The following is a 16050-nucleotide window of genomic DNA, read 5'->3' on the forward strand; positions in this document are numbered from 1 at the left end:
AGTGCTACAAATGAGGTCATAACAGCCCTGCTGAATGATATGAAAAAATAAAAGGTGCCAACTGCTTATCTCATGCAGAAGGCGAGGTCACACAAGCTCTGCTCTTCATGAAATCAATCAATCAAGCTTTGCAATGCATCATATGCTCACCTCACGTACTATTTCAATGTATGATTTATTTTAATCAGAATTTAATACAATTTCTAAATATCCAGTGAACAGGCACAATAGCCTACTTTATGATGATACGAAAACCCACCCTCATAGTTAACTGAGAAGGATGATAGTGTAAAAATAGAATAGTCACTTCCCTGCTGGAGTCCCAAAATATATAAAAGGGTGCTTGTAGGCAGATGGAAAGAAAGTAGACTGGACTGTTAATGCAGGTTAGCCTCTACAAATCCGAGAGTGGAAGACTCTCTTACATGTAGGCTCACTTTTTGTGAACAGTCAAGTCACAAGTCAGACTATTGAATACACTTCATTTGAACATACTTCACCTGTTGTCTGCTGATTTTGTCCATATGTAGGAGGTAATCTGAGACAATATCCACAGAGTAGTGTTATTAACACAACTTTCTGTACGCTGGTCTGTATGTCGGTTTGTATTTTCAATTCTGACATAATTCGCACGAGATTTGCATATGTCAACAATGGCAGAGTTTAACTCAAGCACAGACCAAAATTTGTCCCATGCAATGGGCTAGCAAATTTCACAAGCCCTTCCAGCTGATTGCAAGGTAACGTGCTTTGGTCAACAATATTCGGCTATTTGTTTACATATTGTGCATCACGTGAAATTCATCGGGAGATGGAAAATACAAGCAACAGAACCGACTGGCGCTGCAAAAAAGTTGAGTAAACAACACTTTCCTGTGATTACCCTATCTCTACTTCCTACTGCCAGAAGGCCCAACAGCATGGACAATTGGTAATGTGCATTTTAAAAATGATTGTATTCAACATTCTGGCTTGTAGAGACTATTGCATTATTTTTACAGCGACTTCTTTCAGACTGATATCCATGGAGAAAGCATGGTAACAGTCGAATGTTTAGACAAACTGAAAGTCCATTCAGAATTTGAGGTTACCGACCTTTGCAGTGTCATTCCCCTGTCTTAGTCCCTTAACGAGCTTACGCCCTAATTAAGTTTATTTTGAGTCATGAACCTATCTATTTTGAGCCAGCAGTATTTATTCAGTATTTGAAGGCTAGATCTATTGAAAGGGAAAACACTTTTTGTGTCACCACACCTGAAACTCTTTTGGAACGTGCAAATTTAAACTAGACTGTCTCAATAATCAACTAGCAAGTCTATATTTAAATGCTCAGTAACGATAGCAGTAAGGCACCACTACATCGCAGTGTTGAGGCGCCACTACAGCCTGGGGTTCGATCCCAGGCTGTCACAACCGACCATGACTGGGAGCCCCATAGGGGGGTGCACAATTGGGCCAGCGCCGTCCGGGTTAAGGGAGGGTTTGGCCAGAGGGGGGCTTTCCTTAGTTCATCATGCTCTAGCGACTCCTTGTGAACGATGTTTCCCCTGACTCGTTGGTGCGGCTGACTTACGGGTTAAGCGAGCAGCCTCTTAAGAAGTAGGCGGCCAGGCGTTTGGAGGACGCATGTCTCGACTTTTGCATCTCCCAAGCCCATTGAAGTTGCAGCGATGAGACAAGGTTGTAACTAGCAATGGGAGAAAATATGTTAAACTACTTAATAAAATAAGAAATGCTTCAGAGTGGTTGCAAAAGTATAGGTCTAGGCCATCTAGGAGTCAAAAAAATGTAATGATTCTATGGGAGATTCTCAATTGGGGAAAGTCCGTCCTCTCCTCGACTCCTTTGTCCTCCTCTGATTGTGGGGACTTAGCAGGCCCCACAATCAGATTGAATGATTTTCTATGGAAAGGGGGGCATTGCTACTAATGTTAGCGCTATCTGTTCCCATAGACTTTCAATGCAGATAGGCTGGGTAGTGTAGTATTCCAGCATAGAGCTACTGTAGTGTTTTGCTACTGTAGAAATTGTTCAGGCTCCTGTTGGTTCTGTTGAGTAATTGAGACTCTATTTAAAAGCGTGTCTCAGCAGAAATATATAATTGTTTACATAACAAAAAAAAAAAATCTAAATGAATATAGGGAAAGCACTAAACTCCAAGACCTTGAAATACATCAAATCAAAATGTATGCTAATCAACCTAAGTGGAGGCTCAAATATCTTCCATGTTCTTGAGTGCGTGATCTTCAATCAAGCAGGATGTTTTCCTTTTGCGTGCCATCATTTAATCTGTGAATGCACACACAACTTTGCATCTGGAAATTGCGACATGGAAACAAGCATCACCACTCAACACTTAATTGCTATGATACATATAGTACTAGGCTTATAAGTCTTTCAAAGACACTCGCCAACTAGCCAATATGAGACATTAGTAGACCCAGACCTATCCTTTAGGTTATTGATGACAGAGGTACCCAGCATAACCTGCTTGATTAAGGATAATCCCCTGTCAGGACACAGGCCATGGCTTGACCTCATTCATCTAACTATAGGCTATATTATAGAACAAAACATCTTAAGTGTTGAAAGAAACATAGCTTATCTTAAACTTTGATCGTTTTTATCTTTCATAGAGCTCTCCCCCAGCTCCGATTCTCTGCTATATTAATGTTGAAAGAGGACTGCTAGGTTGATTTGGAATTTGATGGACCAGGGGTAAGAAAGACTGAAAATGGTTTTGTATTAGCTATATTGAAATCAGTTAAATCAGTTAATTTGCACATATCCACAAGTTGAATGATTCCTCAACAACAACAATAACAAAAAATTATTTTCACAAAATATAATCCATAGTAGGGTCCTTTTGGTGGAAGGATTTTTGACACATATTTGTATCTTAATAAATTGTTGAAGTTGGAATATTTGTAACATTCTGGCTTTACGCAGGCCTCCTTTAAGACTATAATGTTTCTTCTGTAGGTGCTACAAAGCAATAATTGGTGTGATATGAAGCTTTACCGCTTGCTCTGTATTATGAGTAGTATTTTGATATGACATTTTATACAATAAAATGGCCAACGTTCATAAAGATGGCAGAGTACAGATAATTATCCACATTTTTTAAAGTGACATGGTTCAATGCACCAATAAATCAGCACAATCTACTTTCTCAGTTTTTCAAATTGCTGACATCTTCGAGCTAGAATTGTGATTATGCTAATGCCGATACAAAAAGTAATGTAGAGCAATTTACAATCTGGCGAATTTAGCAAACGAAGGATTTGTGGTAGCCATCTTTATGCACGTTTGCCATTGGCATAGTAGACAATGTAACAAATCACCAGCAGAGGGCAAACATTTTGAATCCATTTTACATTTTAATTTTATTAATTTAGCCGACGCTCTTATCCAGAGCAATTTACAGTTATTGCATTCATCTTAAGATAGCTAGGTGGGACCACCACATGTCACATTTACTCTGTTGGTAGCCTAATGCTTACAAATTTGTTTGTAATAACTTTGTTCATTAAACAGACAATACACACCTACCCGATCAGTAAACACACATATACTTTATAGTAAGAATATAACTGAATAAAATACAAATAATATTGTTCCCACACAACTTGTCACAGGAAAGTGTGGAACCACTGTCATATATAAAAATAAAGTCATATTTTGAAATGGAGCCCAAGCACATACACACGCGTACAGACCAGACACTCTAACACACACATTATTATTTAGTTGTATTGTTTGTATTTTTGTTTTGTATTGTTTGTACAGTATATAGTTGTATTTTAAAATTGTGACTCTCCTTGTGTATCAGTGTTTTTCTTACTTGTTTTGTGTTTTTTTTGTGAACCCCAGGAAGAGTATTTACTGCTTCTGCAAAAGCTAATTAGGGATCCAAATATACAAATCCAAGCTCATGCTTTTTTGATCCACGTTTCGTCTTTCCCTACCCTCTCTAGTTTGTTAGTGAGCAGCCGTAGTGTTTTCAGCATGATACCGATAGAAAATACAAATCCTATTTTCACAAGCATGTGTCTCTCGTGTTCATATATCACAACCTCTGCGGACTTTTGTAGTTGCCGATACGAGATCGGGCAAAATAATAGGACTACACTTGATTTATGCTACATTATTGCATGCTAAATGTTTCTGATCAGTGATAAATGAGCAAACAATAGATTAGCTTATACCACCTCCATTTATTTGCCCAGTCAGAAACCAAATAGCCTATACAGACAGATACAGTGAAACAAATTCACATTGATTATCAGACAAGTCAGTGAATTCACAGGCTTTTGGTCGGGAGTAGCCCTAGGCTACCAAGCAACTGCGAGTGAAGAGTAAAATAATCCACTTGTTAAGCTACATAACATGCTGGCACAATTTTGTAATACATGAGCCAACTAGACAAGATGATCATGAGCAGCACTCCCCTGAACTTAGCTAACGTTTCCCCAATCTAATTGTAGCCTAACCAATATCTAAACGGAGATTCAGTGAAAACTCAAATCTGACCTTATTGATTTATCAAGGCGAATCCCCACCCTTGTCTCAAAGCAGTGCGATGGCACTGTCCCAATTAAAACAGTGCTGAAATGATCAAGTTGACCACTTAGGCTATTGCTTCAAATTTATTACAAGGATTGGGTGACTTTGGGAGATTCAGTAAGCAACAATTTGCCTAACCTTTCAGACATAAAGAAAAGGTGGAAAATGTTAACATTATGGTAAAGTTGGCAGAAAAACATCTTGATATGAAAGGCATATAGGTCATAAGATGGCTTTGAATTTGCCATAACCCCCTAACCTTTTCAGATATATGAAAAAGCTGGTATAAAAAAGCAGGCATGGTAAATTAGTGTGATTTTTGGTCTGTGTATGAAAATAATAATACAGTGATTTCCTTACCAATGCTATCCCTCACAGTTATGTTGTCTCACCTGAAGGAATTTGACCTCCATTGACTTCAATAGAAATGTTTTGAAGTTGGCTTCCATGGGGGCTGTTACAGGTTCCTCTGCACCCCGCCTTCAACATTTTGTTTTTAGGGAAAACATTGCCAGTGCCTTACTTTTCCTATTTCCCATTCACCCAGGTGGCTTTATCAAACCTCATGTGTTTTACTGAGCATATAGCCTAGCGTTGTAGTGAAATGCATTCCATCTTTCTGCACCTTCAACAATAACAGCCAGGTCGGTATGCATTTGATTTAAAGTGTGTACTTTTCACAAATGAAACAGCATGAACATCCTACAGTCAAGTCAACCCCTCTGCTCCATGGTGTTGTAATTGCGCCTCAATAGCTTCTCCTTTCACCATTTTTTTGCGCGTCCTAATATTATGCTAAATATTTAAAGGACTGGAGCCATCATGTAGTAAGTTTGTGGCTGAGAAGAATCATAAAACCCACCATTTCATATGTTCTCTGGAGCACAGAGGCCCAAAAGGCTCTCACTTAAAAATAATACAGAGGAGCCTCTCCACAGTCTGCAATGGAGATCTGTTGGAAACATGAGATGTCTCATTTCTTTTATTTCAATTGAAATACTGGCCTTTTCAGATCATTGACATTTTTTATTTTTCGCCCCTGTTAGATTTTTGCTGCCTGTAGCCTATGCTTTTTTTGATGGTGTCGGAATCACTATGTGTCATGACTGTGTTGATATGCCGACTTTTGATTGTCGCAGCACCAGTCAAGATGGCTGTCGGGCATTGTGCCAGCAACAGCAAGTGGCTTTCCTCGTCACTGGAACGACACTAATAGTGCTTTAGAACTCTGACACAGCCCACTTCACTGATCACGGAAATGGAGTTTAGGGCTAGTTGATTTTATTAATCAGGGATTTTTCTGCCATTGAAATCCTTGGGTGGGCCGCCTAAGCGTTTTTTTTTGTTGCATGGCCTAATTCCAAACTGTGAAAAAAAAGTTTGGGGTTACTTAAAAATGTTCTTGTTTTTCAAAGAGAAGCAAAAAAAAATAGTCAATTTTAAAATAACATCAAATTGATCAGAAATACAGTGTAGACATTGTTAATGTCGTAAATGACTATTGGAGCTGGAAACGGCTGGTTTTTAATGGAGTTTCTAAACTCAGCCCAAAAAAACGGCCTCTCACTGTCAACTACGTTTTATTTAAAGCAGACTTAACTTGTGTAAATATTTGTATGAACATAAGATTCAACAACCGAGACATACATTGAACAAGTTCCACATTAAGTACTGCAGTGCAGCAACTCCACATGGACTGCACCAGATTTGCCAGTTCTTGCTGTGAAATGTTACCCCAGTCTTCCACCAAGGCACCTGCAAGTTCCCGGAGTAGCCCTCACCCTCCGATCCAACAGGTCCCAGACGTGCTCAATGGGATTGAGATCCGGGCTCTTCGCTGACCATGGCAGAACACTGACATTCCTGTCTTGCAGGAAATCATACACAGAACGAGCAGTATGGCTGGTGGCATTGTCATGCTGGAGGGTCATGTCAGGATGATCCTGCAGGAAGGGTACCACATGAGGGAGGAGGATGTCTTCCCTGTAATGCACAGCGTTGAGATTGCCTGCAATAACAGCAAGCTCAGTCCGATGATGCTGTGACACGCCGCCCCAGACAATGACAGACCCTCCACCTCCAAATTGATCCCGCTCTAGAGTACAGGCCTCGGTGTATTGCTCATTCCTTTGATGATAAACGCGAATCCGACCACAACCTCGACTCGTCAGTGAAGAGCACTTTTTGCCAGTCCTGTCTGGTCCAGCGACGGTGGGTTTGTGACCATAGGTGACGTTGTTGCTGGTGATGTCTGGTGAGAAACTGCCTTACAACAGGCCTACAAGCCCTCAGTCCAGCCTCTCAGCCTATTGCAGACAGTCTGAGTACTGATGGAGGGATTGTGTGTTCCTGGTATAACTCAGGCAGTTGTTGTCGCCGTCCTGTACCTGTCCCGCAGGTGTGATGTTTGGATGTACCAATCCTGTGCAGGTGTTGTTACACGTGGTCTGCCACTGCGAGGATGATCAGCTGTCCGTCTTGTCTCTGTGTAGCGCTGTCTTAGGTGTCTCACAGTATGGACATTGCAATTTATTGCCCTGGCCACATCTGCAGTCCTCATGTCTCCTTGCAGCACGTTCACGCAGATGAGCAGGGACCCTGGGTATCTTTCTTTTGGTGTTTTTCAGAGTCAGTAGAAAGGCCTCTTTAGTGTCCTACATTTTCATAATTGTGACCTTAATTATCTTCCGTCTGTAAGCTGTTGGTGTCTGAAAGACAGTTCCACAGGTGTATGTTCATTAATTGTTTATGGTTTATTGAACAAGCATGGGAAACGGTGTTTAAACCCTTTACAATGAAGATCTATGAAGTTATTTGGATTTTTAAGAATTATCTTTGAAAGACAAGGGTCCTGAAAAAGAGGGGTTTTTTTTGTTGCTAAGTTTACATAGGCGTTCAGAGGCCCATTATCAGCAACCATCACTCCTGTGTTCCAATGGCACCTTGTGTTAGCTAATCCAAGTTTATCATTTTAAAAGGCTAATTGATCATTAGAAAACCCTTTTGCAATTATGTTAGCACAGCTGAAAACTGTGGTGCTGATTAAAGAAACAATACAACTGTCCTCCTTTGTACTAGTGGAGTATCTGGAGCATCAGCATTTGTGGGTTCGATTGCAGGCTCAAATTGGCCAGAAACAAAGAGTTTATTCTGAAACTGGTCAGTCTATTCTTGTTCTGAGAAATGAAGGCAATTCAATGCGAGAAACTGCCAAGAAACTGAAGATTTTTTAAATGATCAACTTGGATTAGATAACACAACGTGCCATTGGAACACATGAGTGATGGTTGCTAATAATGGGCCTATGTAGCTCCAATAGTCATTTACAACATTAACAATGGCTACACTGTATTTCTGATCAAATTGATGTAATTTTATAGGACAAAATTAGCTTTTCTTTCAAAAATGACATTTTAAAGTTGACCCAAACTTTTGAATGGTAGTGTATATATTTTCCGTGTTGGAAAAATGCTTTTAAATGACTACTACAACCATATATAAAGTACATAGAAAATACCTAATATATATTTTTTAAAGCTGCAATATGTCACTTTTTGGATGACTTGATCAAATTCACATAGAAATGAGAGTTATAGATCTGTCACTCATTAAATGCAAGTGTAAGTGGTAGATCTGTTTTATGTGCACTAATTCTATGTCTCCCGTTCTTAAGTTTTGTTTTTGCATCTTACTTTTGAGTTTTGTACACCTGTTTCAATCAGCTGAAAATACAATATGTTTAGTAATTGAAAATATATTTTACAACTGTTTAGATGTTACTGTAACTCTCTACACTATACATTGTTTTTTTTGTGACAAACTGAAATTAGTTCCAAATATTAGAATTTCAGCATCCATCAATAGACAGCGCGATTTCAGCAAATTGCACTTTTAATAATATTATCTTTGAGAATTTACAATCACCAAAATAAAAGCTAGACAGGGAGAACCCCCTCGCCCCCCCACACAAAAAAATACAATGTATTGATTTTGTTTGAGCAAATGAACACAGCATTAGCCATGGCAAAATGCATAGCATTGCATGAAATTTGCTTTCAAACTGCAACATTTTCTCTTAGCTCCATGGAGACATTTTTTGAATTGCAGGACATTTGATGAAAAATGCAAAAATGTCTCTACTCCACCAAGATAGGGGCCTCTAAACACCCACCACTTAAGCTCCTTTCTGCAAGATCCTTAAAGTAATAGACCTATCTTTACTTTGTGGGTGTATGACATTTTTTTTCTGCTCTTGGAGGTGGCACTTTGAATCAATCCTGCAATTCCTATAGTAAAACTGTCTGCTACTTCCGACTCGCAAGCAATTACAAGTTTGAATCAAGTTTTAATACCCCGTATGGTGGTCACACTCTGTTTAGTCCATATTGAGCGTACGTTCGGAGCCTTTGGGTAATTAATCAGTCTTGACTCAGCTTTAGACCGAAATGGAGTCATTAGCAATCTTGTGTAATGGTCTAGTCTCCAGAGCCAAGTGCCCTTAGTTCATCCACAGCCAACTGAACACATTCATGACCATTTGGAGGTACAAAACTTTTAGGCTACCAATACATTTTCTGTTTGTACACCCAGCTGTGGTTAGTGTATTGTTCTGCCTTTTGCCTTTGAGCATCTAATGCTATATCCTAAGTCATTCTAGTATTCATCTTGGCATTGAAGACGGGTGTTACAAATGTGATAAGGGTCCCATGTATTTAGGCCTATAACTACACTACCGCCTAATTGAATCTGCTGTTGATCGTTATTCATTGTCTTTCAATCAGTGCTTGTTACAACAACAAAAAATTCACAGTAGCCTAGTGGGCACAGAAAACAAGCTATCTATAGTGTGATCTGTCTAAGTGAACAATCATCACTCACATACAGCAAACATTACTCAATGTGTCATAATTGATCAAATAGAAAGCCTCAAAAAACACTGATCCTAGTATGGTACGGTGTTCGATGTTAATTGTGTTTATCTATTGTTGGTATCAGTGGGGGATAAGCAGTGACACTGAGTAACAGATAATCGCTCTCTTGTAACGGTGCCAGCGGCTGAATTAGCTAACCTAGACCTTTTGTGAAACAACTCAATGATGGAATGCTTGATGCAGAAATCTCTAGAATTATTATCCAACAAGCCAATGTTTTGCTTTGAAGTGCTTAGAGTAGCATAGGAATAAGCACTGAAGACTTAATTACCTGTCTGTCCTACATAAAGAATTTTTGCAAAACAATATCAGAGTTTCTCCATCTTTGAGACTGCAGATGGCATTATACACCTACGCAGGCCTCAGTCCCATGTGCTTGTCCAACTCAATGGTCCTTTGCCATATAGGGCAACACAGAATCATCTGCAATTGAACTCTGTGAAAGATTAGCCAATGATTCCAATTTACTTTAGGGAGAAAATGAATTGAATTTGTTTCTGCTGTGCAAATTAGAGGTCGGCCGATTAATTGGAATGGCCGATTTAATTAGGGCCAATTTCAAGTTTTCACAACAATCGAAAATCTGTGTTTCTGGACACCAATTTGGCCGATAACATTTTTATTTTCATATATTTTAATTGTATTTTTTTACACCTTTTATTTAATCATTATTTAACTAGGCAAGTCAGTTAAGAACACATTCTTATTTTCAGTGATGGCCTAGGAACGGTGGGTTAAATGTCTCGTTCAGCGGCAGAACGACAGATTTTTACTTTGTCAGCTCGGGGGATTCAATCTTGCAACCTTACAGTTAACTAGTCCAACGCTCTAACCACCTGATTACATTGCACTCCACGATGAGACTGCCTGTTACGCGAATGCAGTAAGCCAAGGTAAGTTGCTAGCTTGCATTAAACTTATCTTTATAAAAAACAATCAATCATAATCACTAGTTAACTACACATGGTTGATATTACTAGTTTATCTAGCGTGTCCTGCGTTGCATATAATCGATGCAGTGCACATTCGCGAAAAAGGACTGTCGTTGCTCCAACGTGTACCTAACCATAAACACCAAGGCCTTAATTAAAATCAATACACAGAAGTATATATTTTTAAACCTGCATATTTAGCTAAAAGAAATCCAGGTTAGCAGGCAATATAAACCAGGTGAAATTGTGTCACTTCTCTTACGTTCATTGCATGCAGAGTCAGTGTATATGTATGTATATGGGCCTCAAATTTGCCAGAATTTTACGGAATTATGACATAACATTGAAGTTTGTGCAATGTAACAGGAATGTTTAGATTTATGGATGCCACCCGTTAGATAAAATACGGAACGGTTCCGTATTTCACTGAAAGAATAAACGTCTTGTTTTCGAGATGATAGTTTCCAGATTCGACCATATTAATGACCTAAGGCTCGCATTTCTGTGTGTTATCATGATATAACTAAGTCTATGATTTGATAGAGCAATCTGACTGAGCGGTGGTAGGCACCAGCAGGCTCGTAAGCATTCATTCAAACAGCACTTTCCTGCGTTTGCCAGCAGCTGTTTATGACTTCAAGCATATCAACTCCCGAGATTAGGCTGGTGTAACCGATGTGAAATGGCTAGCTAGTTAGCGGGGTGCGCGCTAATAGCGTTTCAAACGTCACTCGCTCTGAGACTTGGAGTAGTTGTTCCCCTTGCTCTGCATGGGTAATGCTGCTTCGATGGTGGCTGTTGTCGTTGTGTTCCTGGTTCGAGCCCAGGTAGGAGAGAGGAGATGGACGGAAGCTTTACTGTTACACTGGCAATACTAAAGTGCCTATAAGAACATCCAATAGTCAAAGCTTAATGAAATACAAATGGTATAGAGATAAATAGTCCTATAATAACTACAACCTAAAACTTCTTACTTGGGAATATTGAAGACTCATGTTAAAAGGAACCACCAGCTTTCATATGTTCTCATGTTCTGAGCAAGGAACTTAAACGTTAGCTTTCTTACAAATTCAGAGCGAAAAGAATGCTTGAACTAATTGTTCTGACTTAACAGCAGTCAAGCACCCAAGCTAACGTTGGCTAGCTTGCTAGCTACTTCCAGGCACAAATGAGAGGACAGCTCACTCTGACCATTTTACTCGCCCTAGCAGGGCAGGTTAGGCTGTTTGTATGTTATCTAGTGTGTTGGTGACTGCAACTGCTGCTGGCAACAATTTATTTATGCTGTTTTGCAAACGTTTACTGACACATATTCAACGGGTGTTGAGTGTTCCTAAATTCGTCAGTTATTCTTCACTCTGGCACACACATACGAGAGTGTGCTGAAATCATAGTAGATAGCCAGAGCAAATTTACCAGCTACGTCAATCGACAGTTGTCGTAGTGACAACATAAACATTCTATTAAAATAGTTGAAGTCGGAAGTTTACATACACTTAGGTTGGAGTTGCTAACACTCCACACATTTCTTGTTAACAAACTATAGTTTTGGCAAGTCTGTTAGGACATCTACTTTGTGCATGACACAAGTAATTTTTCAAACAATTGTTTACAGACAGATTATTTCACTTATAATTCACTGCATCACAATTCCAGTGGGTCAGAAGTTTACATACACTAAATTGACTGTGTCTTTAAACAGCTTGGAAAATTACAGAAAATGATGTCATGGCTTTAGATGCTTCTGATTGACTCAAATTATGTCAATTAGCCTATCAAAAGAAATCAGCCAAGACCTTAGAAAAACAATTGTAGACCTCCACAAGTCTGGTTCATCCTAGGGAGCAATTTCCAAATGCCTGAAGGTACCACATTCATCTGTACAAACACTGGCACGCAAGTATAAACACCATGGGACCACGCAGCCGTCATACCGTTCAGGAAAGAGACTCATTCTGTCTCCTAGAGATGAACGTACTTGGGTGAGAACAGTGCAAATCAATCCAAGACCAACAGCAAAGAACCTTGTGAGGATACTTGAGGAAACAGGTACAAAAGTATCTATATCCACAGTAAAACGAGTCCTATATCGACATAAGCTGAAAGGCCGCTCTGCAAGGAAGAAGCCACTGCTCCAAAACCGCCATAAAAAAGCCAGACTATGGTTTGCAACTGCACATGGGGACAAAGATCGTACTTTTTGGAGAAATGTCCTCTGGTCTGATGGAAAAAAATAGTACTCTTTGGCCATAATGTCTATCATTATGTTTGGAGGAAAAAGAGGGAGGCTTGCAAGCTGACGAACACCATCCCAACCGTGAAGAACGGGGGTGGCAGCATCATGTTGTGGGGGTGCTTTGATGCAGGAGGGACTGGTGCACTTCACAAAATAGATGGCATCATGATGGAGGGAAATAATGTAGATATATTGAAGGAACATCTCAAGACATCAGTCAGGAAGTTAAAGCTTGGTCGCAAATGGGTCTTCCAAATGGACAATGACCTCAAGCATACTTCCAAAGTTGTGGCAAAATGGCTTAGGGACAACAAAGTCAAGTTATTGGAGTGGCCATCACAAAGCCCTGACCTCAATCCTATAGAAAATGTGTGTGTAGAACTGAAAAAGCTTGTGCGAGCAAGGAGACCTACAAACCTGTTTCAGTTACACCAGCTCTGTCAGGAGGAATGGGTCAAAATTCACCCAACACATTGTGGGAAGCTTGTGGAAGGCTACCTAAAACGTTTGACCCAAGTTAAACCATTTTAAAGGCAATGCTCCAAATACTAATTGTATGTATGTAAAACTTCTGACCCACTGGGAATGTGATAAAATAAATAAAATAACCTCTCTACTATTATTCTGACATTTCACATTCTTAAAATAAAACAGGGAATTCTTACTGGGATTAAATGTCAGGAATTGTGAAACTGAGTTTAAATGTATTTGCCTAAGGTGTATGTAAACTTCCGACTTCAACTGTACTTTCATAGCGGAGTCTTTTGTTTGGACGTGTAGTGAGCTAGCTAAACAATGAACCATAATCCCAACTCAATATGTTAATACCCTGCATGAATCTGCAGGTAGCTAACCAACCAGGTTCAATGTTAGCTAGCTAAGATTAGGCTATAACTAGCAATGCAAATGGCTCTGAGATATGAGTAATTTTACTACGCAGATCATACATGTAACGTTAGCTAGCTAGCTAACAGTACTCTTTCACTTGCAATGAAAGCAACTTTCTGACAAAATGAGAAACGTGTAATATCTGAAAATGTGTCTAGCTCGACTCTTACCGTATACATGGATGAGCGCTTCTCGCTCTCTATCGCGGATGCCATGGTTCTTCTTAGTTTGAAGATGTAATCCGTAGACAGGTGTTTTACAACAGCCTTCTGTGCCTTTTCGATTCCGTCTGCGTATTTGCAATCACATGCCAGAATTTTATCCATCTCCTTAGCTATCATACTCTAATTCCACTGATTTCAAAACTCGGTCCTCCAGAAAGTGGAGAGCAACATTTTTGCAATTCTGCTATGTGATATCTTTTAAAAAAGCTGCTTTAGAAAGGATAACCTATTCATACTGACCAGCTCATATTATAGAGTGAAGCGTGCTACATGGCAGACCAATGCAAACTCATCTCTCGGTGTACAGCCCAATCATTATCTCAGCCAATCATGGCTTGCCGGAAGGTTGGTTCCTTTTTCTGTGCCTAAACCAACTAAGCTCTTAATTTAACTATTGTATTCTTACTAACAGATAGGATATACAGTGGGGCAAAAAAGTATTTAGTCAGCCACCAATTGTGCAAGTTCTCCCACTTAAAAAGATGAGAGGCCTGTAATTTTCATCATAGGTACACTTCAACTATGACAGACAAAATGAGGGCAGAAAATCACATTGTAGGATTTTTTATGAATTTATTTGCAAATTATGGTTGGAAATAAGTATTAATAAGTATCTGTAAGGTCCTCAGTCGAGCAGTGAATTTCAAACAGGTTCAACCACAAAGAACAGGGATGTTATCCAATGCCTTGCCAAGAAGGGCACCTATTGGTAGATGGGTAAAAAAACAATCAAAAATATTAGTTACACTTTGGATGGTGTATCAATACACCTAGTTGCTACAAAGGTACAGGCATCCTTCCTAACTCAGTTGCCAGAGAGGAAAGACATTTCTCAAGGATTTCACCATGAGGTCAATGGTGACTTTAAAACAGTTAGTTTAATGGCTATAATAGGAGAAAACTGATGATGGATGAACAACGTTGTAGTTACACCACAATACTAACCTAATTGACTGAGTGAACTGAAGGAAGCCAGGCCTCCCGAGTGTGCAGCGGTCTAAGGCACTGCATCGCAGTGTTGTGGCGTCACTACAGCCTGGGGTTCGATTCCAGGCTGTGTCACAACCGGCCGTGACCGGAGGTACCATAGGGTGGCGCACAGTTAGCCCGGTTAGGTGAAGGTTTGGCCGGGGGGGCTTTACTTGGTTCATTGCGTTCTAGTGACTCCTTGTGGCGGGCTGGGTGCCTGCAAGCTGACTTTGGTTGTCAATTGAACTGTTAATCCTCCGACACATTGGTGTGGCTGGCTTCCAGGTTAAGCGAGCGGGTGTTGAGAAGCACGGCTTAGCGTGTCATGTTTCGGAGGACGCATGACTCGACCTTTGCCTCTCCCAAGCCTGTTGGAGTTGCAGCAATGAGACAAGATCGTAATTGGATTGAAATTGGGGAGAAAAAGGGGGAAAAAAATTAAAAAGAAAGCATGTACAGAATTTAAAAACAATGTTTTAAACTTAAATCCTGTTTGCAACAAGGCACTAAAGTAATACTGCAAAAAATGTGGAAAAGCAATGAACTGTTGTCCTGAATACAAAGTGTTAGGTTTGGGGCAAATACAATACGATACAAGACATTACAAGGGTACAACTCTCCATATTTTCAAGCATCGTCGTCGCTTCAACATTTTAATGGATATGATTGAAATCGTTAAGGAATGAGGAGTTTTTCCAGACACTGGGAGATGAGTTCACATTTCAGCAGGACAGTAACCTAAAACACAAGGCACAGTTTTGACTTAAATTTACTTGCAAATCGATGGCAAAACCTGAATGTTTATCTAGCAAAGAATGTGCAAATATTGTACATTCCAGGTGGGCAAAGCTCTTCGTCTCACAACTGAAAAAAATACTCACAGCTTTAATCACTGCCAAAGGTGCTTCTACGAAGTATTCACTCAGGTGTGAATACTTATCTAAATTATATATTTTTTTATTTATTTTTCAATACGTTTGATAACATTTCTGAAAACATGTTCTCACTTTATCTTAATGGGGTATTGTCTGTAAATGGGCGAGGGGGGATTAAAAAAAAATAAAAAATCAATTTTGAAATCAGGCTGTAACATAACAGAATGTGGAATAAGTTAAGGGGTATGAATACTTTCTGAAGGCTCTGTACATAATGGTATATGCAAAGGCTAAGGGCATAAACTACACAAGTACATTTTTGTCTTTATATATAGTACCAGTCAAAAGTTTGGACACCTACTACTTTTTTCTTTATTCTTACTTTTTTCTTTAATGTAGAATAATAGTGAAGACATAAACTATGAAATA

The 16050-nt window shown here is 39.5% G+C and overlaps 1 protein-coding gene across 10 annotated transcripts in view; it reads left to right on the plus strand.

Annotated features, from left to right (window-relative positions):
• The window catches only part of akap9 (A kinase (PRKA) anchor protein 9), a 138148-nt gene that overhangs the window by 803 nt on the left and 121295 nt on the right, over positions 1-16050 (plus strand). The window lies entirely within an intron of this gene.

The sequence above is a fragment of the Oncorhynchus mykiss genome, chromosome 18 (genome assembly GCF_013265735.2).
Source record: "Oncorhynchus mykiss isolate Arlee chromosome 18, USDA_OmykA_1.1, whole genome shotgun sequence".
NCBI classification, from domain to species: domain Eukaryota; kingdom Metazoa; phylum Chordata; class Actinopteri; order Salmoniformes; family Salmonidae; genus Oncorhynchus; species Oncorhynchus mykiss.